The 21,486-nt window shown below is 39.5% G+C and overlaps 1 protein-coding gene and 2 long non-coding RNA genes across 5 annotated transcripts in view; 2 read left to right on the plus strand and 1 right to left on the minus strand.

The window, feature by feature from the left end:
* The window catches only part of LOC309702177 (NACHT, LRR and PYD domains-containing protein 3-like), a 330,494-nt gene that overhangs the window by 201,728 nt on the left and 107,280 nt on the right, over positions 1 to 21,486 (plus strand). The gene's annotated exons all lie outside the window — the stretch shown is intronic.
* LOC309702452 lies at positions 8,444 to 12,382 on the minus strand. 3 transcript variants are annotated; one of them, XR_014275498.1, is made up of 8 exons: positions 11,865 to 12,382; positions 11,108 to 11,147; positions 10,916 to 10,962; positions 10,559 to 10,603; positions 9,694 to 9,723; positions 9,172 to 9,240; positions 8,873 to 8,947; positions 8,444 to 8,476 (listed from the first exon to the last, which is right to left on the minus strand). It is a non-coding gene; the product is annotated as an uncharacterized lncRNA (long non-coding RNA). The 3 variants fall into 3 exon arrangements; XR_014275500.1 differs by lacking the exon at positions 8,444 to 8,476 and having other exon boundaries at positions 8,658 to 8,947; XR_014275499.1 differs by lacking the exons at positions 8,444 to 8,476; positions 9,694 to 9,723 and having other exon boundaries at positions 8,658 to 8,947.
* LOC309702496 lies at positions 12,404 to 13,571 on the plus strand. The gene is made up of 2 exons (XR_014275556.1): positions 12,404 to 12,722; positions 13,347 to 13,571. It is a non-coding gene; the product is annotated as an uncharacterized lncRNA (long non-coding RNA).

Here is a 21,486-nt window from a genome sequence, read left to right on the forward strand (position 1 = left end):
TTTGATTGGAGCATTACAACACGTTTGCACAGAGCATAGGAGCGCACTGACTCTGCTTCACGAGCGCTCCACCTAACGAGCGGGCTCGCGGTGCGGTCGCGCGGGACACTCCTCTGGTTTTCTCCCGTGTTTACATATAAATAACTTTGGCGGACCGCCTTAACTCTCCCATTCACATTAACGTGGGTAACCATGGTGACAATAAACAACATTTTCGGTGCGAGCACCGTGTACCGACCTGTAAAAGCAGGTGAAGAGCAGAGTAAGGAAGACACGATGCGTCTCTGCTTTCCTCCAGAACGTGTCTGAGGAAGCAGCGGAAGGTGGGCTCCACTTACTGCTCCCCGAAACCCCGGAGCAAGCACCAAAGTTCCGCCCTCACTGCTTTCTAACATAAAATGAATCCCTGTTACATGGATTTTCTATCCTCTTAAAGAAACTGAAAATAAATACATATAGCAATGAAAAATGTCCCGTTACATGAGTGTTTTACACAAAATAATATTCATGTGGTCATTCCCTCACAGGGGTGCCACAACTACACTGCTGTTTTGACAGAGACACAGTGTGTTTATCTAACTTGGCTGAAGCCAAAGTTCTCCAGACAAATTCAGTCTGTTTCTGCCAAGTGTGAACTCACTGGATGAGCGCCAGATACACAGAATCAAAAAGGGATAAATTACTTTTCTTATGTCATGTTCCCGTCACAAACTGGCTCAAGGAGAGGGGAAGCAGGAGTCCACAGATGAAATGTTCCTATAAATAAAGTGGAATTTATTCAAACTTTACCAAAACTTCAACACATCAAATACAAGCAGCTCAGCAGGGAGTGGATGTGTGTTGCATGTGCCAGGTGGATGCAGAGAGAGGCCAGGGCCACGTTCAAACCTGAACACGCTGCACAGTGTTTTGTTCCATTTGTTAGGGATGAATGAAATGCTTCCTTGAAAGGATGTGTGCAGTCACCAGTGGGCGTGGAAGCATGTGCGCCCTCATTTGGTGGGTGTGCAAGAAAAGTCATCCTGTCACACAGCAATGCCTACATAAATCACACCACTCTGCTTAAAATAATAATGTTTAGTGAAGCAGGTGAAGCAAAGGGCTGCTTTTAATAGGCTGGGAGACCCAGGTGTGCTGCTTTAGCTGCTGAGCCTCTTATGACAGAACAGCGGAGAGTGGTAAGAAGGGAGGAGGGGGTCTGGCTGTGTTTGTGAACGATAGATGGTGTAACTCTGGGCATTTCTCTATCAAAGAGACGCTATGCTGTAAGGACATTGAGCTGCTAGCGGTTAGCATGAGACCGTACTATCTACCACGAGAGTTTACACACGTGATTATGATAGCTGTGTATGTCCCGCCCTCTGCTAACGCTGCAGCAGCCTGTGAGGTCCTGCACACTGTAACCAGCAGACTCCAAACACAGCACCCTCAGGCCCTTTTCCTGATCTCTGGGGACTTTAAAGATGATGTAACCATTTAATTATGGTTACAAAATTAATTATGTAATTAATTATGCAAAATGCAAAACGCTCAGCTGTGTCTCCAATCAAAGCTCTGTAACTTCAGAGCTGATGTTCATATGTTGACTAATGGTTTTCTTTCATTTTTGATGTACTGCAGAATATTTGTATAAAATCCAGGCCAGGAAAATCTCCTTCATGTGTTTCTGTGTTTTGTCTTCAGCTACGTTGACACAAAGGCCTCTGCTGTGACGCTCACACCTTTGATAAAGTCTGGAGAGTGTCAGCTTCCTGTTTATAGATACAAAAATATGTAATGTTGTGAACTCTGGCCGCAGCGGCGCAAGAAAAAGGAGAATTACGGGAAGCACTCACAACAGGTAAAATCAAAATAACAAAGTAAAGTAGGATAAAATAAAAAACAACAAAAGAACAACACAATATACTTCCCCGTACTGTTACTGCTAACCTCTGTTAACCTAGTAACTCTTACCTTCTAACTGACAGCTGGTCAATAAACGAGCTCCATAAACGCTCCATATTCACCTTTACATGGAATATAAAGGGAAAAGAAGAAACACAGTGCTGTGTCAGCGTTAGACATATAGATATATCCTTGCTTTTAATACATTTGAAGGTGGGTGGGAGAGGTGCTTCTCCGCGTAGTCTACGGTCTCTTTGGGATCGGTAAAGCTTTTCCTCACATCACCATGGGTCACTAACAGCTTTGCAGGGTATAGCAGTCTGTACCTGACGCCGGTCATCCCACGTAGTCTTCCTCTCATATTTGCAAATGCGGCTCTGCGTTTCCAACAGAGGGAGGGAAATCTGGGAGGATGTTTATTTTAAAAACCCTTATACATCAGGTTCTTGTTCTCTGCAGCTTTCAGCAGAATTTCCTCACCAATGTGGTAGTAGTGCAATCTCAAGATGATGGGCCGAGGAAGATGACTTTGTTTGGGACGCTGGCGATTCGCTCTATGTGCTCGATCGATGAGTGGCTTCTCCTCGAGAGATAGCGCCTCCGCCAACAGGTGTGAACCAACTCAGTCATCTTGGGTCCCTCTGTGCCTTCTGGTATTCCTGCAGTTCTTAAATTATTCCTCCTGGAGTGCCTCAAGAGCTCCACATCTCTCATCTAACTTCTTTACCTCCGCAGACAAACGCTCCACAGTGGCCTGGAGAGTGGCGATGGTGTCAGAGTGGTTCGAGGCACAGTCCTGCAGTTCAGTCAAAGTGTTATCATGCCTGGCCACGTCGCTTTTTATGTCCGAAATTGAGGGCTGGATGCTCTGGTTCAAGGATGATATCTCGCCTCCTATGGTGGTAGAAATCTCTAATATGCAAGTGTCCAGTGCTAGTTAGTTAGTTCTAGTTCTAGTGGTTAGTGGGGCTTTATTTGATGATTCTAGTGTGTGTTACATTGTTGTCATATTGTTGAGTCGCAGAGCTGTACAGTGTTACAGTTTCTGTAGAGTCTGGTATAAGGAACTCAGATCCCTCTGTGAATAATGTTCACTGAAACTGATCTGTAGTTAATGAACTAGTCAGGATTTACACTAGAGAATGTTTCTGCCATTACATGGCCTGTATTTGTAGAGCGCTTTACTCGTCCCTAAGGACCCCAAAGTGCTTTTTTGCCCAAGGACACAACGACCGAGACTGTCCGAGCCGGGGCTCGAACCGGCAACCTTCCGATTACAAGACGAGCTGCCAACTCTTGAGCCACGATCGGCCCACATATTGTTGTCTTTTGTTGCAGACACCAAGTGTTGAGATCCTGTCTCAACCTCCTACATTCTTCCAGCAGGTTACACATTATTTTTTGTATTTGGAATCAAATATATGTGTCAGTTGGGCCTAGTGCAGGGGTCAGCAACCTTTAACACCCAAAGAGCCTTTTGGACCCGGTTTCCACGCAAAGGGTCAGGGTTCGGGAAAACACTGGGAGCCGCAAATACTTTGTGACATCTAAAATGAAGATAACACTGTGTATATTGTTTTACCTTTATGCTTTGTGTGAACAACTACAGTGTGTTGCTTATGAAATCCATGAAGTGCTACAGAGAAAATTACATTTGATTTATGTAATGAAGACATTTTGAGCTCTTAAAGAAATATAACAAAGGAAAGCTGAACTACAATGATCCATGTAGCAAACACAAACTGTTATATCGCCTTTGGGCTTTTGGAGCCTTGACCTGACTTTTAAAAAAAGCGCGTTCATGCAAACATCGTCGGGTCTGCCGTGATATGTTTACAACGGGACTTCTGCTCCTGAACCTCTGCGCACAGCGTCTGCAGGTAAGGTAACTTTATTTATACCCAAAGGCAAGGTAAATTTGCTTTACAGAAAAATGACAGCATTTGACATCCCTTTAAAAACACACATACCTAGTAAATATATAAAGCTCACTGTGACACATACTTTAATATTTCGAATCAAAAACAGTTCTTATTTAATTCAGTGACAGCAACGGGGACAAAGCTATTTTTATAACGCTTTGTCCTGCATCTCGGAAATAGAAACCTCCGTCCTGAGGGAAGAAGCTGAAATTCACCCCTTAGAGGATGGGAAGCATTTTTAAGGATTGATAAAGCCATCCTCTGTACCTGCTCAGAGTACAGGGAGGCTAAACAAGACTGTGGCTCACCTATCAGACGACTGGACCATCTCACTATCTGATTCAGAGAGTTTTTCTCTGTGACAGAGGTCTGACCGAACCATGCCACCAAACAAAAGGATAAAACAGACTCAATAAAAGAACGATAAAACAAAGTTAAAATTTTTTGGTCAATGTGGAAATGAACAAGTTTCCTAAGGCAATAAAGGTGCTGGTGACCCTTTTTACAAACTGATTTGCAATTTTGATCAAAGTTCAGTTTTTCATTGATTATGGTCCCAAGATATTTATATGATTGTACTTGCTCTATTTTCTGACCTTTAATTAAAGTGACTCCGTGCCCATTTTGTTGTTTCCTAAAATCAACAACCATGTCTTTTGTTTTAGATATGTTCAGCTGGAGATAAGACTCCTCCCACCACTGAACAAAGTCATCAATGACTGGGCCGTGGTTAGTTTCACCCTCTTTCAGTAAGCTGACAATAACAGAGTCATCTGCATATTTAATAATGACCCTGTTTTCATGTCTGCCCTGACACATGTTTGTATAGAGAGTGAATAATAAGGGCGATAGGACGCAGCCTTGAGGAGAACCTGTGGAGGAGAACACTGGGTCAGACAGAACCCCATTTATTCTCACTCTTTGTGACCTGTCAGTTAGAAAATCTAAAATCCAGCCCACCAGGTTTTTCCTGATTTCAAACTGTTCTAAAAGTCTTTTAATTAAAATATGGGGCTGTGTTGTATTAAAAGCCGAAGAAAAATCAATGAAAAGAAGTCTTGCAAAAGTCCCTTTACTCTCTACATGTTTAAGAATCAGATTTAGTAAAGTCAAAAGTGCGTCCTCCACTCCTCTGTTGGGCCTGTATGCAAACTGCATTGGATCCAGCTGACCTTCAGTCTCTTCATAATCACATTTCTGATGATTTTTTCAAAGACTTTCATGACAACTGAAGTGAGGCAGCAGGCCTGAAGTCGTTTAGATTTAGGGACAGGAACCACGACTGCTTCTTTGCAAAGAGAGGGCACATGTTGTGTTTGCAAGGATTTGTTAAAAATAACCTGAAATATAGGACTGAGTTCATCAGCACAAGATTTAATTAGGCGGCCACTAATATTATCAGGACCTGGCTCTTGTTCACATTGACTGTATGAAAGGCCTTTTTAACATCGCTGAGTTCAATGATAAAGTGCTGAGTATCTCTCAGTTTCTGTTTCAGTTCCCAAATATCCTCGCTGAAATCAGAAGAACTAAAACGAGCATAAAACATGTTTAAAGCATTTGAAAATCTCTGTCTGAATTAAAACATCTAAAATGACCTGACTGCTGCTCTGGGGATTTTGAAACCCTGCTATGGTTTTCATACAAGTCCAGGCAGACCCAAAAGTTTTTGCAGCAAATTTGCTTTCAAGAAGGTTTTTGTCTGTTTTGCTTTCAAGATCTCGATTTTCATTTCCTTGGTAGCTGTCTGAAAATCGGTAACAGCCCCTCTTTAAAGGCCTGTCTCTTTTTCCTTAAACAGGATTTGACACTTTTAGTGACCCATGGCTTATTGTTAGCGTAAATTTTAACGCGCTTACGGGGTATAATCATGTCTTTACAAAATACTGCACAGGAGCTAGTAACATCCACCAAAGCGTCGAGATCATCTCCACAAGACTGAAGACGGGGCTGTACGAAGTCACTTTATCTCTACAGACTGTAAGCTGTCGTCTGTGAGGCGTGAGCGTGTTTGTTTGAACACAGTTCACGGTGTAGTCCTCGACTTAATCAAAGCATGAACAGATATTTTATAGCATCAGGGTTTGTTTACTGACGCCCCTTCATGCGTCACCGGGACATTTTATACATAGATCAGATCAACATCATCATGACTTTTCACCCAGAAAATCATCTTCTATTTTCATGGCTTGGTACTTTCCGTTCTTATCTTAAAATGAATTGTTCCTCTTTCTTGCCGAGACAACAAGGACGGTTCCTCTAAATAAATTTAACTCTATGTGTGTGTGTGTCACGACCTCACATGCTCTTTGTGTCACCTCTTCACCTACTGTCTGTGTCTCGTCCTCAAATGCTCTTTCTCAATTCACCTGTTGCACTTCTGACCTTTTACCAGACCAGAAGCTCACTGAGACTATGTGTATGTCTTCTACTAAATAAATGTTTTAACCAAGAACCTCTACTAAAACCTTAATATAAAATGATCTGATATATAAGTGTTTTGTAAGCATGTATTGCAATTCCTTCTATGGCTCCAAGTCACTTGCACAATAGATTGTCCGAACATCGCGCCGAACAAAGCTTCCGACCCCCAATTAATTGACCGAGCTCCAACTCTTTAATAAGCACAGATATGCATTGTGTATAAAATAGTCATAACTGCTTAAGGCCTTCTTAAAGCTATCTGTTACATTGTTAAAGCCTCGTCTTAGCCTGCGGCTCAAAATAACTATCTGCTTTCACTTCTGCATACAACTTCCTGTCAGCCTGCAACTCAGTCTTTCTGAAAGAGCCACTGTTTAACCCCTGAATGCAATATAAACTCCAGATTTTATTATTAATGCAATGGTAATGATGACAATTATTTAACAATAGCAGTAAAATAATTTCCCTGCTCCACACCTGACAGGGATTCTTCCCATCCAGAGGGAGGATTTAGCTGCACAACAATGAACATTAGTGTGTAGTTTAGAAACACAGACTGTGCCTGCACTGCATCTAGTGAAGAAAAGTGTTACTGCCAGAGAACGAGGCTCCTTTAAAGCAGCTGATATTAAGGTTGAAAAATCAACAATAAGCTGATGTAATCAACGTTTCACAAAATGGTCAGCAGCTAAAATCTGGAGCCGTTCTTTGGTGGTAATTAACAGTTTGTTCTTGTTAGCTAATTATGTAATTAAAGGTAGCAGCAGAAGCCTTGTGTTGAAAGCCCATTCACTCACACATTCACACAGTATGTGTGTGTCTGTATTACACTGTGGACATCCCTTCTGTTGGAGCGCCATCTTGTGGCAGGTTTAAGAAATGTTCTTCTTGTAAATCCAAACTGATGCACCTCCATAGCAGACTGTGGAGGCTTTCAGTGACATGAAGACTTGATTTATACTGTCATATTCTCCTGTTACACAAAGCACAGCACGCTGAACATGGATGAACTGAAACTCCCAGCATCTGACTGAGGAAAAGCACAAATCATTCTCACACTGACTCCTGCTTGATTTTAGATTTGCTTTCAAATCCTCACACTTTCATATGAAGCACTAAATGGGCTCCAGACTGTTTATCTCAGCTTCCTGTCAAACACACTGCTGCTCACACCGAGGCTCAGTTTACTCCTCCAGCCTGGCTTAACCTGCTGTCTGTTAAAAACAGTCCCACACTCCTCTGTTTAATCCTTCTGATCAGACTCTTTGATTTTGTATTGTTTTTACCTGAAGTTGTGTTTTTGACATGGTTCTGTCTGTGAAATAAAGCTCACACACACACTGCTACAGTCCTTCATACACTTAGAAACGAAGCTGCTCCTTTCCTCAGTGCTGACACATAAAGAAGAGTTGGTTTTATATCCAACACGTCTCTGTTCCAGAAAACAGCTTCAGCAGCCTCTGAGTCTGAACTTGGAGTTGGTTATAAGCCACAGGCCTGTGTGCACAGCAATGAGGAAATATAATGCAGTAAGTGAAACATGGATGTGTGGAACAGATTATCCCAAAGGTTGATTCTGTTCATCTGGACGTTCTCAGTGAAACATTTGGTCTCTCGGTCAGGTGACTCCTTTAGTCTCAGCTGACTGCAGCTTTCCAAACCTTTGTCACTGGATCACTCACTTCATCTCCAACGTGTCCCTGACACAGACAGCTGGAGCCGTTACAGCAAAATCATTGATCATCGTTTTTAGAACATTAGCTGGTGTTGGTGGGCAGGCTAGCAGTGCTAATTGTTAGCACTAGTTCTGCTGCTCTCCCTTTGTCTCTGTTATTGTTGGTCTTTAGTGAACAATAGAAAGTGTCTTCATGAGACTGTTGCCTAATGTTCAAATGTAGATAACACCACCTGCACCAACCTGTTACACAGCACAACCCTCTGGTGTAGCTTTGCCCATACGGTAAAAAAATATATTTTAAAATACATTTTAAAATATATTTATATATTTAAAATGTATTTTAGCACATATATTTTTTGGCCATTTTTTGTATATTTTGAAATATATTAATAAAATATATTTCTCATTACATACTTAAACATTCTAAAAGAAACACACACACATATACATATATGTGTGTATATATATATATATATATATATATATATATATATATCAGTTCCCCCAGCTTTCACTGCAATCCTCAAAGCCCTTCTGGACACGCTGGGAAACCCCTTCCTTACCCCCACTGTAACAAACAAAAGTCACAGTTCTATTACTTTTATCAGAGTTAAAATAAAAATGTGATTTATGTTAGCTGGCTTCATTTAGCAAACAGATATTTCTGTTTATACAGATACAGATATTAATACAGATATATTTTACGCATAATTTACCTCCTTTTTTTTTCCTAGATGGGAAGTCTATCCAGTTCACATTACAGTAATGCTAACACCCCTTTTGGTCGTCTCTCCTTACCTTCCAGCATTCATAAATCTGTTGACCTTCTTTGTCTGAGACCAACCACTACAATGCATCATCACCTATTTGTATTGGTAACTTACTTTACAACCTATTTTAATGGTTGCAAAGTAAGTTACTTGTGCTGTATGCAATTTTAGATACACAGAAAGTCTTCACTTACTATATATGGCTGTCATAGTGTCCTTATCAAGGGCAGTTCTTCACTCTGCGCCGATGTCCGTTTTGCTCTGTCCTCCTATAAAAAGCATGAACATTTGAGTGTTTGACTAGTTTTAGATTTCCAAAAATTTGATATTTGTACAACTAAACATTTGAACTACAATTATTATTACTACTATTATTATTACTATTGAGCGATACTTTTATGGGTAATTTTCGGTAAAGAAACTGGTGACAGAGTTGTAGGCTTTTTAAAGTACTATTAGCTAACCATTTGAACTGACTTTCAAAGCTGATTACCTTTTAAATTGCTGTGGATCAAAACCTCCAGTGGGAAGGCGGCCATTAGAAGAACACGCACCATTGAACCTGAAAATAACAAAAACAAACAAAAAACAGAACAATATATAAGAGTCCGGTAGGGTAATAAATCTCTTCTGAAGCAATATAGTTATTTTGGGTGAAAAACAAAACATTCCTCTAAAATATATATACTGACATCAGCAATCAACATCATGATTGTAATTATTTCCTTTTTAGTACATCTACTGCTGTTTGCATGTGTCAAGCACTACGACTGTATCTATGCATATAAATTCACCATATATATCCAGCAAAAATGTTTTGTTATAGGAAAACAAACAAAGGCATTCAATCAGAGGTGAGAAATTAATTGGGAATATGAATTATAGGTGAACTATTCTTTACCTACTAGCAATCAAGCTTCTTTAACCAAGAAGCTTGAAATATTTGAATGTAAAATAAAATAAATAAATAAATAATAATAAAAATAACATGATGTAATTAAAATGCACAACTTACATTAAGGAAATCTGCATTTGTATCCACAGGCTAAAAGTAAAACAGTAAATGTGTTAGTGATAGTACAGGTATTTGTAAAAAAAAAAAAAGAGGCAGTAACTGTGACGCTTCTAGTGGGATGCTAAATGCAGAGATTTATATTTACAGTATAATACTGCATGTACGGGTAGCTGTGTTGTGAACTGTAACTGAATATTAGAGAATCTCAGAGAAATTAAATGTATTTATTTTTTGAATTTATCAATCATAAAACCGTCTGTTTTGAAGGCCTGTTACGATAACGACTTTTTGTTGGTCGGTATATTGCCCCATAAACAATTGCGACAAGTTATGTCATTGTCATTTTAAGACCATTTTATGTCTTTGAATGTATAATCATAATATAACACCATAATAATGCAAGATCTACACACTTTCAATTGACAAACCAACATCTAATTCTTAAAGTATTTAGATCATTGAAATTAGGAATCAAAATATTAGATACCTTAAAAACTTGAATAAATAGTAAATTTTCTAACAAATAGAAAACAATGATATTTAATGTTATTGTTTTGTTATCATTATATTTTATTTTTGTAAATATAATGGCACATAAATTACATCATCAATTATTGAGGTCATGTACATGTATTGTGTGTTAAGTCGATATATCGATTATTGTGATAGGCCTACAGTTTTGGTATCATAACGAGCTTGTCAAACATGCATGACCACTAAACAATGTCTAAGCAGTAGTACTGGTCTGAATGACAACAAACATAACTAGTGTTTTGGAAAATCTGTTAGAAAACAGTTATTTCAATAATTATGATTAGCATGTGACACAGACACCGCATAAAAAACTACAACAACAAATACTTACTTTAGGAGGATGGGGGAGGGCAGCATGAGGTTGAGACTTTGACATCTGTAAGAAACAAATTCATGTATTACAAACAAGTCACTTAAAAATACATTAATGTGGCAGACTGTTCCCTGTTCAGATGCAGTGTATAAGTACAATCAGGGCTGTCACAACAATGGGGTGGGGCCAAGTGGCTGCAACCCTAGGTACAATGTGCAGGTATATATAATTACATATAATATATGTGAATAAAGCAAGAATCTGTTTAGGTTAGTCACTGTGCTGACTGATGCTTGCTAGGTTTATATGATTGCAAACTGCACAAAAACAACAACAGCAACAACATTAATGACAATGACAAACAAAATTACTTACATTTATGTAAATCTCACATTAGGAAGATCTGCATTCGATTTCATGGGCTGAAATAAATAGGCAGAAACATTACTGCTAAAAAAATAAAAAACAAAAACTCTAAAAAGCCTAAAAATGACTTAAAAAGCAAGGAAATGTGGAACATTGTAATTAGCGAACATTAATAAAGCATAACTGTTCTTTCTTTCTAACCTTGGTAAGTACTCTGTAGCCAGAAGGAGAGGTAGGATTTCTGTGAAAGCCAAATTAAATGTGAATAGGCTTTGATAGTTATTGAGAAGGCAGAATAATAAGAAAAGGCAAAAGTACGTCACAATATAATTAATTAAGTTACATATTTTGATTACCAAATTATGGAAGCGTGGAGCTGCCACCCAGGCAAAAGAAAAATAGAGCTGTATCACGTTATGACGTGAAATGTTTATTGTTCTAACATTATGCTTTTCATGTTTGTATAATACAGTGGTTCTTAACCTTGTTGGAGGTACCGAACCCCACCAGTTTCATATGCGCATTCATTGAACCCCTCTTTAGTGAAAAATAAAGTGTGTTTTTTTTTCAAATTAGACGTAGATATGTTTTTTACTGGTGCACAAAATGAGCCGTGCACGTCACAGCGGAGGCTCTGCCGAACCCCTGAGACCAACTCACCGAACCCCTAGGGTTCGATCGAACCCAGGTTAAGAACCACTGGTATAATATAATATCACATTATTATAATATACATAATTGTCACGTTCGCACAATATTGTACGGACGTGATAATTATGTACATTTTTCATACAATGTTGTTCAAACATGTTGTTCAAACATGATAGTATATTGTTAGAACGATAAACTTTTCACGTTATAACGTGATATACTTATATTTCTCTTTTGCCTGGGTGGCAGCTCTACGCTTCCGTTCCAAATACACGAGAATAAAGTAATATTATATGGGAAAAGGCACCTGCTAGCTTGATGATGGAGGCTTCTTAGACTGGCCACCCGCCTTGGCTTCTTGTCGCCACTCCACGAAATAAAGGTCCGTTTCCTCCATGCCGGCTAATTATTCATCCTCATTAAAATCTCGTATATGTTCAGTTGGCAGAATTGAGAATTTTACATCTTCCAACCACTTAATTAACGCGAACATAATCGGCTTGTTTCTTCCCGTCTCCTGTATCCGGCCGTTCCTCTCGCTGTCAGATTTCGCGCCTCAGAGACGTCGTTATTTTTCAAAAAAAAAAAAAAGAAGAAAGAAAGAAAGAAACAGCAACAACTACTAAAGAGAGTTTTTGCACGTTCATTGCACATTTGTGGGAATGTTTAAATATTTAATTTTTATTAATTACTTTTCATTATATCTTTATTTTTTAAACCACCGTGGCAATGCGCATGCGCATACACTCCTGCACGCAAAGGGCTTTGGAGTTGACGTAATGTCGCAATGCATTGTGGGAGCGCAGCACCATCTTGGCAGGTCACGAATCAAAACAAGTTTGCTACGAACCATTCTGAAACGTAGCTCAAAAGAAAATGACGGTATAGAGACAGATTCTGTCCAGATGCAAAGAGACGGTACTTGATTGTTGAAATGTGGACCCGTATGAAATATAGCCGTGGAGTAGAAACCCTGAAGACCAAACCGCTATTGACTTAGCATGATCTACTCTCATACCTTGTCTGTGGAGTCAGAGCATACATGGCGCACCAATTTCGCAATTATAAATCTCTGGAGGCGCACATCCAATTCACCAAGGACTGGGTACAAGATTTGGCTATTTTTAAGCCTCCACGTTGTGAGTACGCCGTCATTCAAGCAAAGGTAAGTCAGCTTGAGTACTGCGAGTAAAATGCGTTTGATTCCCCCCAACATTCAAATTAGTGCTAGCAAAAATTCATTCGTGAGGGGGAAATTACAGTGAGAACATGTAGAGGCTCTGTTAGAGGGATAACATAGTGAGTTCAGTGCATTGATGTGACATTGTCCTGAAGGATTTAGTTATTCTTTATGGTTAAAGAAATTGCCCTAATTAATTCATATTTATTATAAATAATCCTAATTACACATCTTGCTTCCTTGTTTGTGTCCTGTGTCACTAAAAATACATTCTGTTTTAGTTTTATACATTGATTAATGACCTGCAGAATCTCCTTGTCATATTAGGTGTCCATAATTGTCACTTAAAGTTGAACTTTATGTTTTCTCCCTCTTGAAAGTGATTACATCCTTGCATTACATACTTTAGGTTCATTTTTCGCTGATCGGTTTCTAAAAAGAAACATGCAGATTTAGAATATAACATGCAGCGTTCTATAGATGGATACATAAAAACACTTTATTTGTTACATTTATGATAAATGGATTTGAAAGTAAATAAAACACATTTGTGTCGGCCTTGGCTCATAGTTCTTGTCTTTAAATGAACTTTGTCTGTGTGTGTTTCAGGTCCTGCACTCTTAAAGACTGAATTGCAGCATTGCAGCCACAGGTCATTGTGAGCATCACAGGGAAGGTTGAAGCCGCCCACTGCAGCTGTATGGCTAGAGTCGTGGAGACTTGCAGCCATGTCACTGCTCTTCTGTTTAATGTAGAAGCAACAGTGAGGATCTGTGGCACAAGGACTGTTACAGATGAACCTGCATACTGGGTTTTGCTGGGTAATATGACCAAGATACAGCCAGAGGTTGGCCATAAGATAGACTTCTCCTCTTCAGCTGCCCAAAAAAAAGGTTCTTGATCAAAACATAGACAGACCATCTGTAGTGACAGGTAAAAGAAGCCATCCTCAAAAAAGAAAAGTTCCACCTGCTACTGTGGAGGAGTTGGATCAACTGATGGGACAATATTTTTCCAAGCATAGTTCTGTTCTGAATAACCCATAATGTTTTAATTTAGGGGGCCATGTAAATACTTTGCATTTACTGAATATGTACTTACTAAATACCACTGTTCAAAAGTTGAATAAAGAAACAAAGAAATGTTTGCCTATTTTTAATTAAAAGCACTTTGTCGAACATCACATCAGTTACAATGTAGAAAAAATGTTATGTATAGTTTACAAATGACAAAATGTTCACATAAAATCATGACAGCATTTGTATAATATCACCCACTACTAGCATTCTGTAATTTACTGTCTCTTTTGAAAACTTATCACTTATCACATGGAGAAACCTTTGGAATGCAAGCATGCTGATCCACACAGGTATGCACACAGGTGTACACACGGGTATTCACAGACACGGACTACAGCTTTCTTGGCTGCTGCCTCAAAGCACACTGTGCGCTGTCTATCCTGCGTGCTGCACAATATCGTTTATTATTTAGTAACTATTGATATCTATGGCTAGCTAGTTTATTGTGATGGTGCTTTTTTTTCTATTATTATGTTGCTCTTTGTTGTTTGCTGTCTCCTCTGGTTTTTTTTTCTCTCCATACAGGTGACCCAGGAGTTTTTTTTTTTTGTTGTTTGTTTTTTTTTCTCTCTTCCCCCCTTCTCACCGTCTCTTCTCCCCTTTGGTTTTCTTTCTTTCTCTCCCTCTCTTTCTTTCATTCTTTCCCCCTGTCCTGTCCCACAGTTATGTCTGTCCCGTTTGCAACTGAAAATAAAATAAATTCATAATTATAATAAAGGTCAATCAAATGGACCAATATGGCAAGGCCATGATGATCCACTTGGTAAAATAAATCCGCTTGCCATCTTTCTTGGCCTCAAGACAACAATTCTGATGGCTATAGATCCAAATGGGACAAAAAATAAAATAAAATAAAGTAGTCTCAGAATAGTGAATTAAACCAACATTTATTGTTGATTTTTTTTTTTAACAAGAAAAACATTTTTCAACTGAATAAAAACAATGCCAATAACCAAAATAAATAGAAGCGTACATGAAAACTACACAGTCCTTCACCTTTCTGTCTGATTTTTTTAAGGAAAACAGTTTTTCATTCCACTAAAAACAGGACAAACCCACCAGCATGAACATTAAATAAACTATTACAATTGTAAAACAAAACTCATTTACAAAATGTAATAATTATCAGTGGGTCCCAGGAAATAGAATGTGACATGGGATTTAGATTTCCGTTACCAGGATGGTCGGGTTCAGCGTAGTCTTTATCACCACCTGTCAAAGACACATCATCAATATTCATGTTTGCTCAGGTTATTCACTTGTTCACATCTGTCTGAGATCATTCATACTGTTGTATGGATGTGTGTAAAGTATGTATATAATTATCAGCTATGTAAAAGATATTATCATCTCTGTTCTTACCTAGTTGGAAGTCCTCCATTCAAACTCAGAGAGCCGCTGGAGGAAGGTGGTGATCCGAGGGCTGATTCTTGTAACCTTCCTCTTTACGACACGACCTGTCTTGCGGCTTGTACCAAGTTTTGCAGGGCATTTTGTTCCCATGTCTGGATTGATCCTCACAAAGAACCTTTTAACGGAAAAAAGGCTGCTTTAATTTCAAAATTAAAACATACGTTACAGCAATCACCTATATGTTTCTGCAACTGTAAAAAGAGAAGGAGAAAAAAAAAGAAGAGAAAAAAGGAAAAAAAAAAAAAAGAAAGAAAACTTATCACTACATAAACAGCACAAGACTTAAAAGTATTTAACAAGAGCATTTTTCCCTGGTTTTACCACCACACTGGGGCACATGTTCACCAAAACGCAGCAAACCTTTGCCATCTTATCCAGGAAGGTCACCTTTTTACCCTCACATGGAAGAAGTAATCTGATTGGCATGGTGGTATGTAGCATGTAGTTTGAAGCAGGGATTTCGTAGTGCCCCATGTGTAGTGTTGGAACCCAGTCAGGATTTGTTTCATTCATTTCATAGGCTGGTTTGTTGCAATAATGCCAAATAATTAGCAACTCTATAAATAGAAGGTAGTTCTGCATGTTTGTTCTAAGTTTGTGCTATTGAAAATAAAATTAACAGGCTATAAAGAATAATATGAACTTATTTAGAACTTACCTGAATGAAAATACTGGAGCACACCAACAGATATCTGTGGCTGGTAGAGAACTGAATATCAGCTCGTCTCGCAGCTGCTATCCAGGCTAGACGCCTTCTTTTGGTAACATCCAACACATAAGCTCCCTCATGATGTTTCCAGGTGAGGAAACAATGAAAAGAGAGCCTGTTTTCAAGCTTATTCCTTTGTCGGTAGTGCAATCTAACATTACAACCGACCACACAGCAAGCATTTGTTTGGCCTGCTAATATGGCGCCTTGACCAAAAATCGTGGCTACGCCCCATCCCGTAAGATCACGCTCCAGAGCCCTATTAACGTACGGATCTAGAAAGAAGACGCTGCATTTTTAACTCTGAGGGAGATGGAGAATGAGCCTATTTCCAAAACAGTGGAGTGTGTTCCTTTAAGTACTAAATTGTATATATTGTCAAAAACTAAAGTGTACATAGCAGTTGTTGTATCTTGTTTACTGTATCACTGACAGATAATTTCAAAGTCAATGAACGCTACATTATAGTGAGATATTGTGTAATGTGAAATACTGTAAGCAAATGAATAAACAACCTAATTCGTGATAGACCTTTGACTCTGTTTTGTTTGAATCCAACTGTTTTTTGCAGATGTGCATAAAACATGTTACTTTTAGTATTGTTATCATTATCATCATTATTGCACTAAATATATTTTAAATAAAGGATACTTTGATATACATTCTACTGTAAGGTTGGAAATGTATTTTCTTCACCCTAAAATATGTTTTGAAATGTATTTTGGTTTGAAAGAAATATATTTTCAATTTCAAAGATATATTTTTTTGGAGCATCACAAATACAAAATATATTTACCATATATTTGAAATATATTTTGGCCAGGAAAAATGTATTTTTTTACCGTATGGGTTTGCTGCTGCTGACTTTGAAAATCACACCAAACATGGAATCAAATATATCGACTCAGCTTAGACTACAGAGAAGCTCGGCACTGCTCACAAAACTCAACACAAAAGGCTTTTTAAAGACAACAATCACTTTGACAGACACACAAACACGACTGAGTACAGAGCAGCTGCTGGTTTGAAGCCACAGAAATGTTCAAATGTTTAAACACACTGCAGCGTTGCAGCCGTGATGCATTTGTGCTGCTAAGGCCACACACATCAGCTGCCTTACATTTTAGTACCAGTTCATCTCTGACCATGGCAGCACAGTCTTTCCAGTACAGTGATGTTGGTGGGGACAGTGGGGACTGATTGTTCATTGGCTGTAAGCCGGTCACATGGACGTTTAACTGGTGCTTTGATTGCTCTGTAGTCTGTTGTGCCTGTGAGCTGCTCCTAAAATGAGACAGATTATAATTGTCACCATTCTGTTAATGACTCTTATTATGTGCACTCTCCTCCACTGTCACACTAAACACATCAAACCTTTATTTTGGTGTAAAGTCAGGATTTATTGGCTCTTCTTAAAAGCGTCATGAAGTGCAAAACTCAGCAAACATTATACAAAAGTAGATTTAGAAGCTGAACTGAAAACATTTAAAGTGACAGTCAGCACAAATCCAGCTGACATCTCCATCCAACCCAAGTCTTCATTTAAAGTCATTATAACTGTGACACACGTTTGTTACAGTATTAATCCTGCCTGATGCTGCAGGGCCAACATCATGAAACAGGCTCAGCATTTATTTCCATTATGAAACTTTATCATTAAAAACAAACCATTGTTCTGCAGTCGTCCCAGGACTGTCGGTCAAACGTTCTCTCCACATGTTTAAGGCTGAGCTCACTTTATCGTCTGCCTGAAGGAGGAAAGCAGATGTTACTAAACATCACAATAAAACATATGAAATGGGTGCACATGAGGAACGTCTGCACTGTTAAAGCCATGCAGACATCTTCACACATGAAGCAGCAACACCTCTCAGTTTAGCAGCAGCTGGTAAAAGCCACAGTGATCCTGGAGCCTCCCTGAAGGACTCGTTCATCAGTAACTGTCAGGAGGACGATTAAACCTGCTGCACACGTCCTGTAGTTACACACTCGGGAGGAAAGACGACGTCCTCGCTCTGCAACATGATCTGTGTTTCATCCAGGACGCTCAAACACAGATTGGTTTCCAAATATTAGACGCACTGGTTCTTCATGCGTTTCTACCTGAGCACTCAGAGTCATTTCTACAACAGGCCTCCTTCACCTGCTGGTGCCTCTGTTTCTGTGTTTGGCTGTTTCCATCAGTGCCTGATGTTTGTGATCTTTGATCTGTTCTGAAGTCTCTCTTTGTAACACAAATGTTGTTTGGCTTCTTTTGCAAACAAGGCAAAAGAACTTTAATGGATTCATTTGCTGATCTTACTTTTCTGATGCAAAGCCGTCCTTTCAACGCTTTAGAAAGAAAACCAAACAATGTTTTTAAAACTTTCCCAAAATGTAAAAGCTATTAAAACCATAAACTTCTGCTCCTTGATCATGTGATTCTTCTTCTAGACTGTCTGTAATTGTTATTGCTGATTGTCAATAAAGTTGTTTTTTATAAGTTATGTTGTAAAGGAAGCTTGTGGCGAGGGAGGAGGGGCGACTAAAAGCAGGTTCATATAGTGGGAAAGTCCTCAGGTCATGTGAGGATATTTACTGATGCGTCAACACTGTCAGATAAAAGAACGGCTGCTGCATTTGTTCTCCCACAAATAAGTTTGGTGATGAGTAAAAGAATTACAGATGATGTGGCAGTTTATACTGGGAGCTGGTAGTGATGTTACTGGCTTGAACTGGGTGGAGGACGCACTAATATGGAGGTATGTGGTTTGCTGGGACTCTAGCAGCGTGCTAGTGAGCACAGGTGATATGTCTTCAGACTCTAGGCAACATATTGTTTTTGATATACTTCATTTACTGTATAGAATCAAACACAGAGGGATAGAAGTGGATTTCTTATGGCTCCCTGTGAATATCGGTGTTGATGCAATGAACAGGACGATAAGTTTAAAAAGGTGCAGCAAGAAGAAGTCGTGCAGGTTTGACTATAAAATACAGTGAAAGTGAGGTGAAGAGTATAATGAAGGTAAAGATGAAGGACGAGTGGCAGGCACACTGGGACAGAGACGGGAAAGGCAGATATTATTATACAGAAAACAGTCGTGTAGAAGAAGCTGCAGCAGAGACCAGGATGGAATCTGGAGAGTCAGAGTTGGTCACACAGGCTTGAATAGCACACTTAAAAAGGTAAACATGACACAGGAAGTGTGACTTCTGTGGACCAGAGGAGACGTTTGACGGGTTGTTAGCGTCGTCAGGATGCTGGATGGAAACGCTGTGCCTGATAGGATGATTACAGGCTGGACTTTGTCTTCCTGTTACAGATGGATCCAGGCCCTGGATGACTGCTGGACACACATGACCCACACTAGGCTGCCTTCATCCATCCTTTCCTCCTTCACTGAGACTCAGAGTCAGCATGTATGTATTTATCAGGGATTTGAATCCTTTCATTACAGAGTGAAGTTAAAGTAGACGTGTGAACACACTAATAAACACAAAGGGACACAACTACTACTCCATGATGGAAAGCTGAAGTATTACACAGCTTTATGAACCTCCTGTTATCCTGGTAGACGAGTACAGCAATAAATCTTTTACTTGGACATCTTCTGGCTCCAATAAGCTTTGAAATGTGACCATGAAGTTAGAGACACACTGACTGAAACCCACAGCTGTGACTGTGGATCACATCCACACACAGTGTAGCTGCTGTCTCTGTGTGAGCCTTTGCACTGCTGCTCGCAGCACCGTTATATCACTCAGCGCTCGCTGCTGTTATTGAATCCACTTTTTACTGTCCGTGCAATCAAGCTCCTCTGCAGAGCTAGAAAATATCTTCGAACCAGTTTATGTGTTAGGGGATCCTTTGCAGCTGTGACTGTTGCCTCTGTTTTTGTCCTTTGGTTCCTGGGAGCCTTTTACATTTCCATCAGCAACAAATATCTGAACAGGCTTTATTGTAGGAAATACAGGATTAAATAGTTGTCATTATTTATTAGATGTTGTTAAAGATGATCAGATGCTTGTTTAGTTTAATGCTGTGGCTTCAGTCAGCATCACTGTGCTGTATAGTTTTATTTTTCTGATCCTTCTGTTAAAGTTGCTGAATAAAAGCTGGTTGGTCTGCACCTCACCGCTGCCTCGAGCCTCCTTCTTTAAAGCAGCAGAGGCTCTTCATTCAGGTATCACAGCTCGAGTTGTTCTGCAGGAGACCCAGAGTACTGTCCTTGGTCCATAATGACATTAATCCTCAAAAATAGTTCTGGCATAATAATTGTGCACACAGTGTAAAACTGAAGAAGCTTCTCAGATGAAATGTCTTCAAGAAACTTAAAAAAGTCCAGACACTTTTGTTTCTGAGCTTCTTAATTCAATTCAATTTTATTTATATAAATCACAACAACAGTCGCCTCAAGGCGCTTTATATTGTACAGTAGATCGCACAATTATAGATACAGAGAAAAACCCAACAATCATATGACCCCCTATGAGCAGCACTCTGGCGACAGTGGGAAGGAAAAACTCACTTTTAACAGGAAGAAACCTCCAGCAGAACCAGGCTCAGGGAGGGGCGGGGCCATCTGCTGTGATTGGTTGGGGTGAGAGAAGGAAGACAGGATAAAGACATGCTGTGGAAGAGAGACAGATGAACCGCTGAGTGTTGTCCCGTCGAGGTGGCTCTTCTATGTTGTGCATTTATGGCACCAAACCACAAATGCAAAGGAAGAAAGGGTCGAGGCTGATTGGTGTATGTGCCCATGAGTATGAGTGTACACGGGTGTTTCTCTGTGTTAGTGACAGTCTGACAGAAGGCTGCATCCCTCAGCCTCACGTGGGCTGTGTAGCCCCTTTACAACTGCAGTGAGAGCTCAGACCTGTTTCTGGTGGGTGGTGGACTCCTCCAGGGCTTCCCCTGATTCCCCTTCTGCCACAGAAGACTGTGGCCTCAGAAACTCATATCTGCTTTTTGCAAATGAAGCGAACCTGTTGGCTTCATCAGCAGGGGCGGATCTAGAAGGGTGGCATGGGGTGGCAAGTGCCACCCTAAAATGATCCCTTGCCACCCCAAGTGCCACCCCAGTTTTGCATATGACAGTGTTGTTTATTAAAATAAGTTTAACAGTTTGAGCGTAGTTACAGTCAGCAGTGAATATAAATGCTAGAACTGGATATATTCCATAGTGTCCCCCCCCTCCACATTAACAAATGGTTCAGCCCATAGCAGGACGGCTTTCTTCTTGTTTTCAGCAGCAAGCGATGCTTATGATTGTGCCAGAGCACATTTTGAACAACACCATGGGAATTTCTGATTTTACACAGGTGGGTGGATGTTACACTGTGGAAATGAAGGAAGGTGAGTGCTATTTTAAATGGTTGTAGAAAATGAAAAAACAGCAGGTGTATTGGCTGCATTTTTAGATAAATAGTTGTATCTGTTTACAAAATGTACAATTTATATTTGCATTTCAAGTTATAAACATTTACCCAACACGTCTGTGGTTTTTTTACAGTAAAAAATACTGCTAGGATTTTAGGTTCTTTGTGTGATTTCAGATCAGTAATA

Source organism: Aulonocara stuartgranti (genome assembly GCF_965226115.1).
Source record: "Aulonocara stuartgranti genome assembly, chromosome: 3".
In the NCBI taxonomy this organism is placed as follows: domain Eukaryota; kingdom Metazoa; phylum Chordata; class Actinopteri; order Cichliformes; family Cichlidae; genus Aulonocara; species Aulonocara stuartgranti.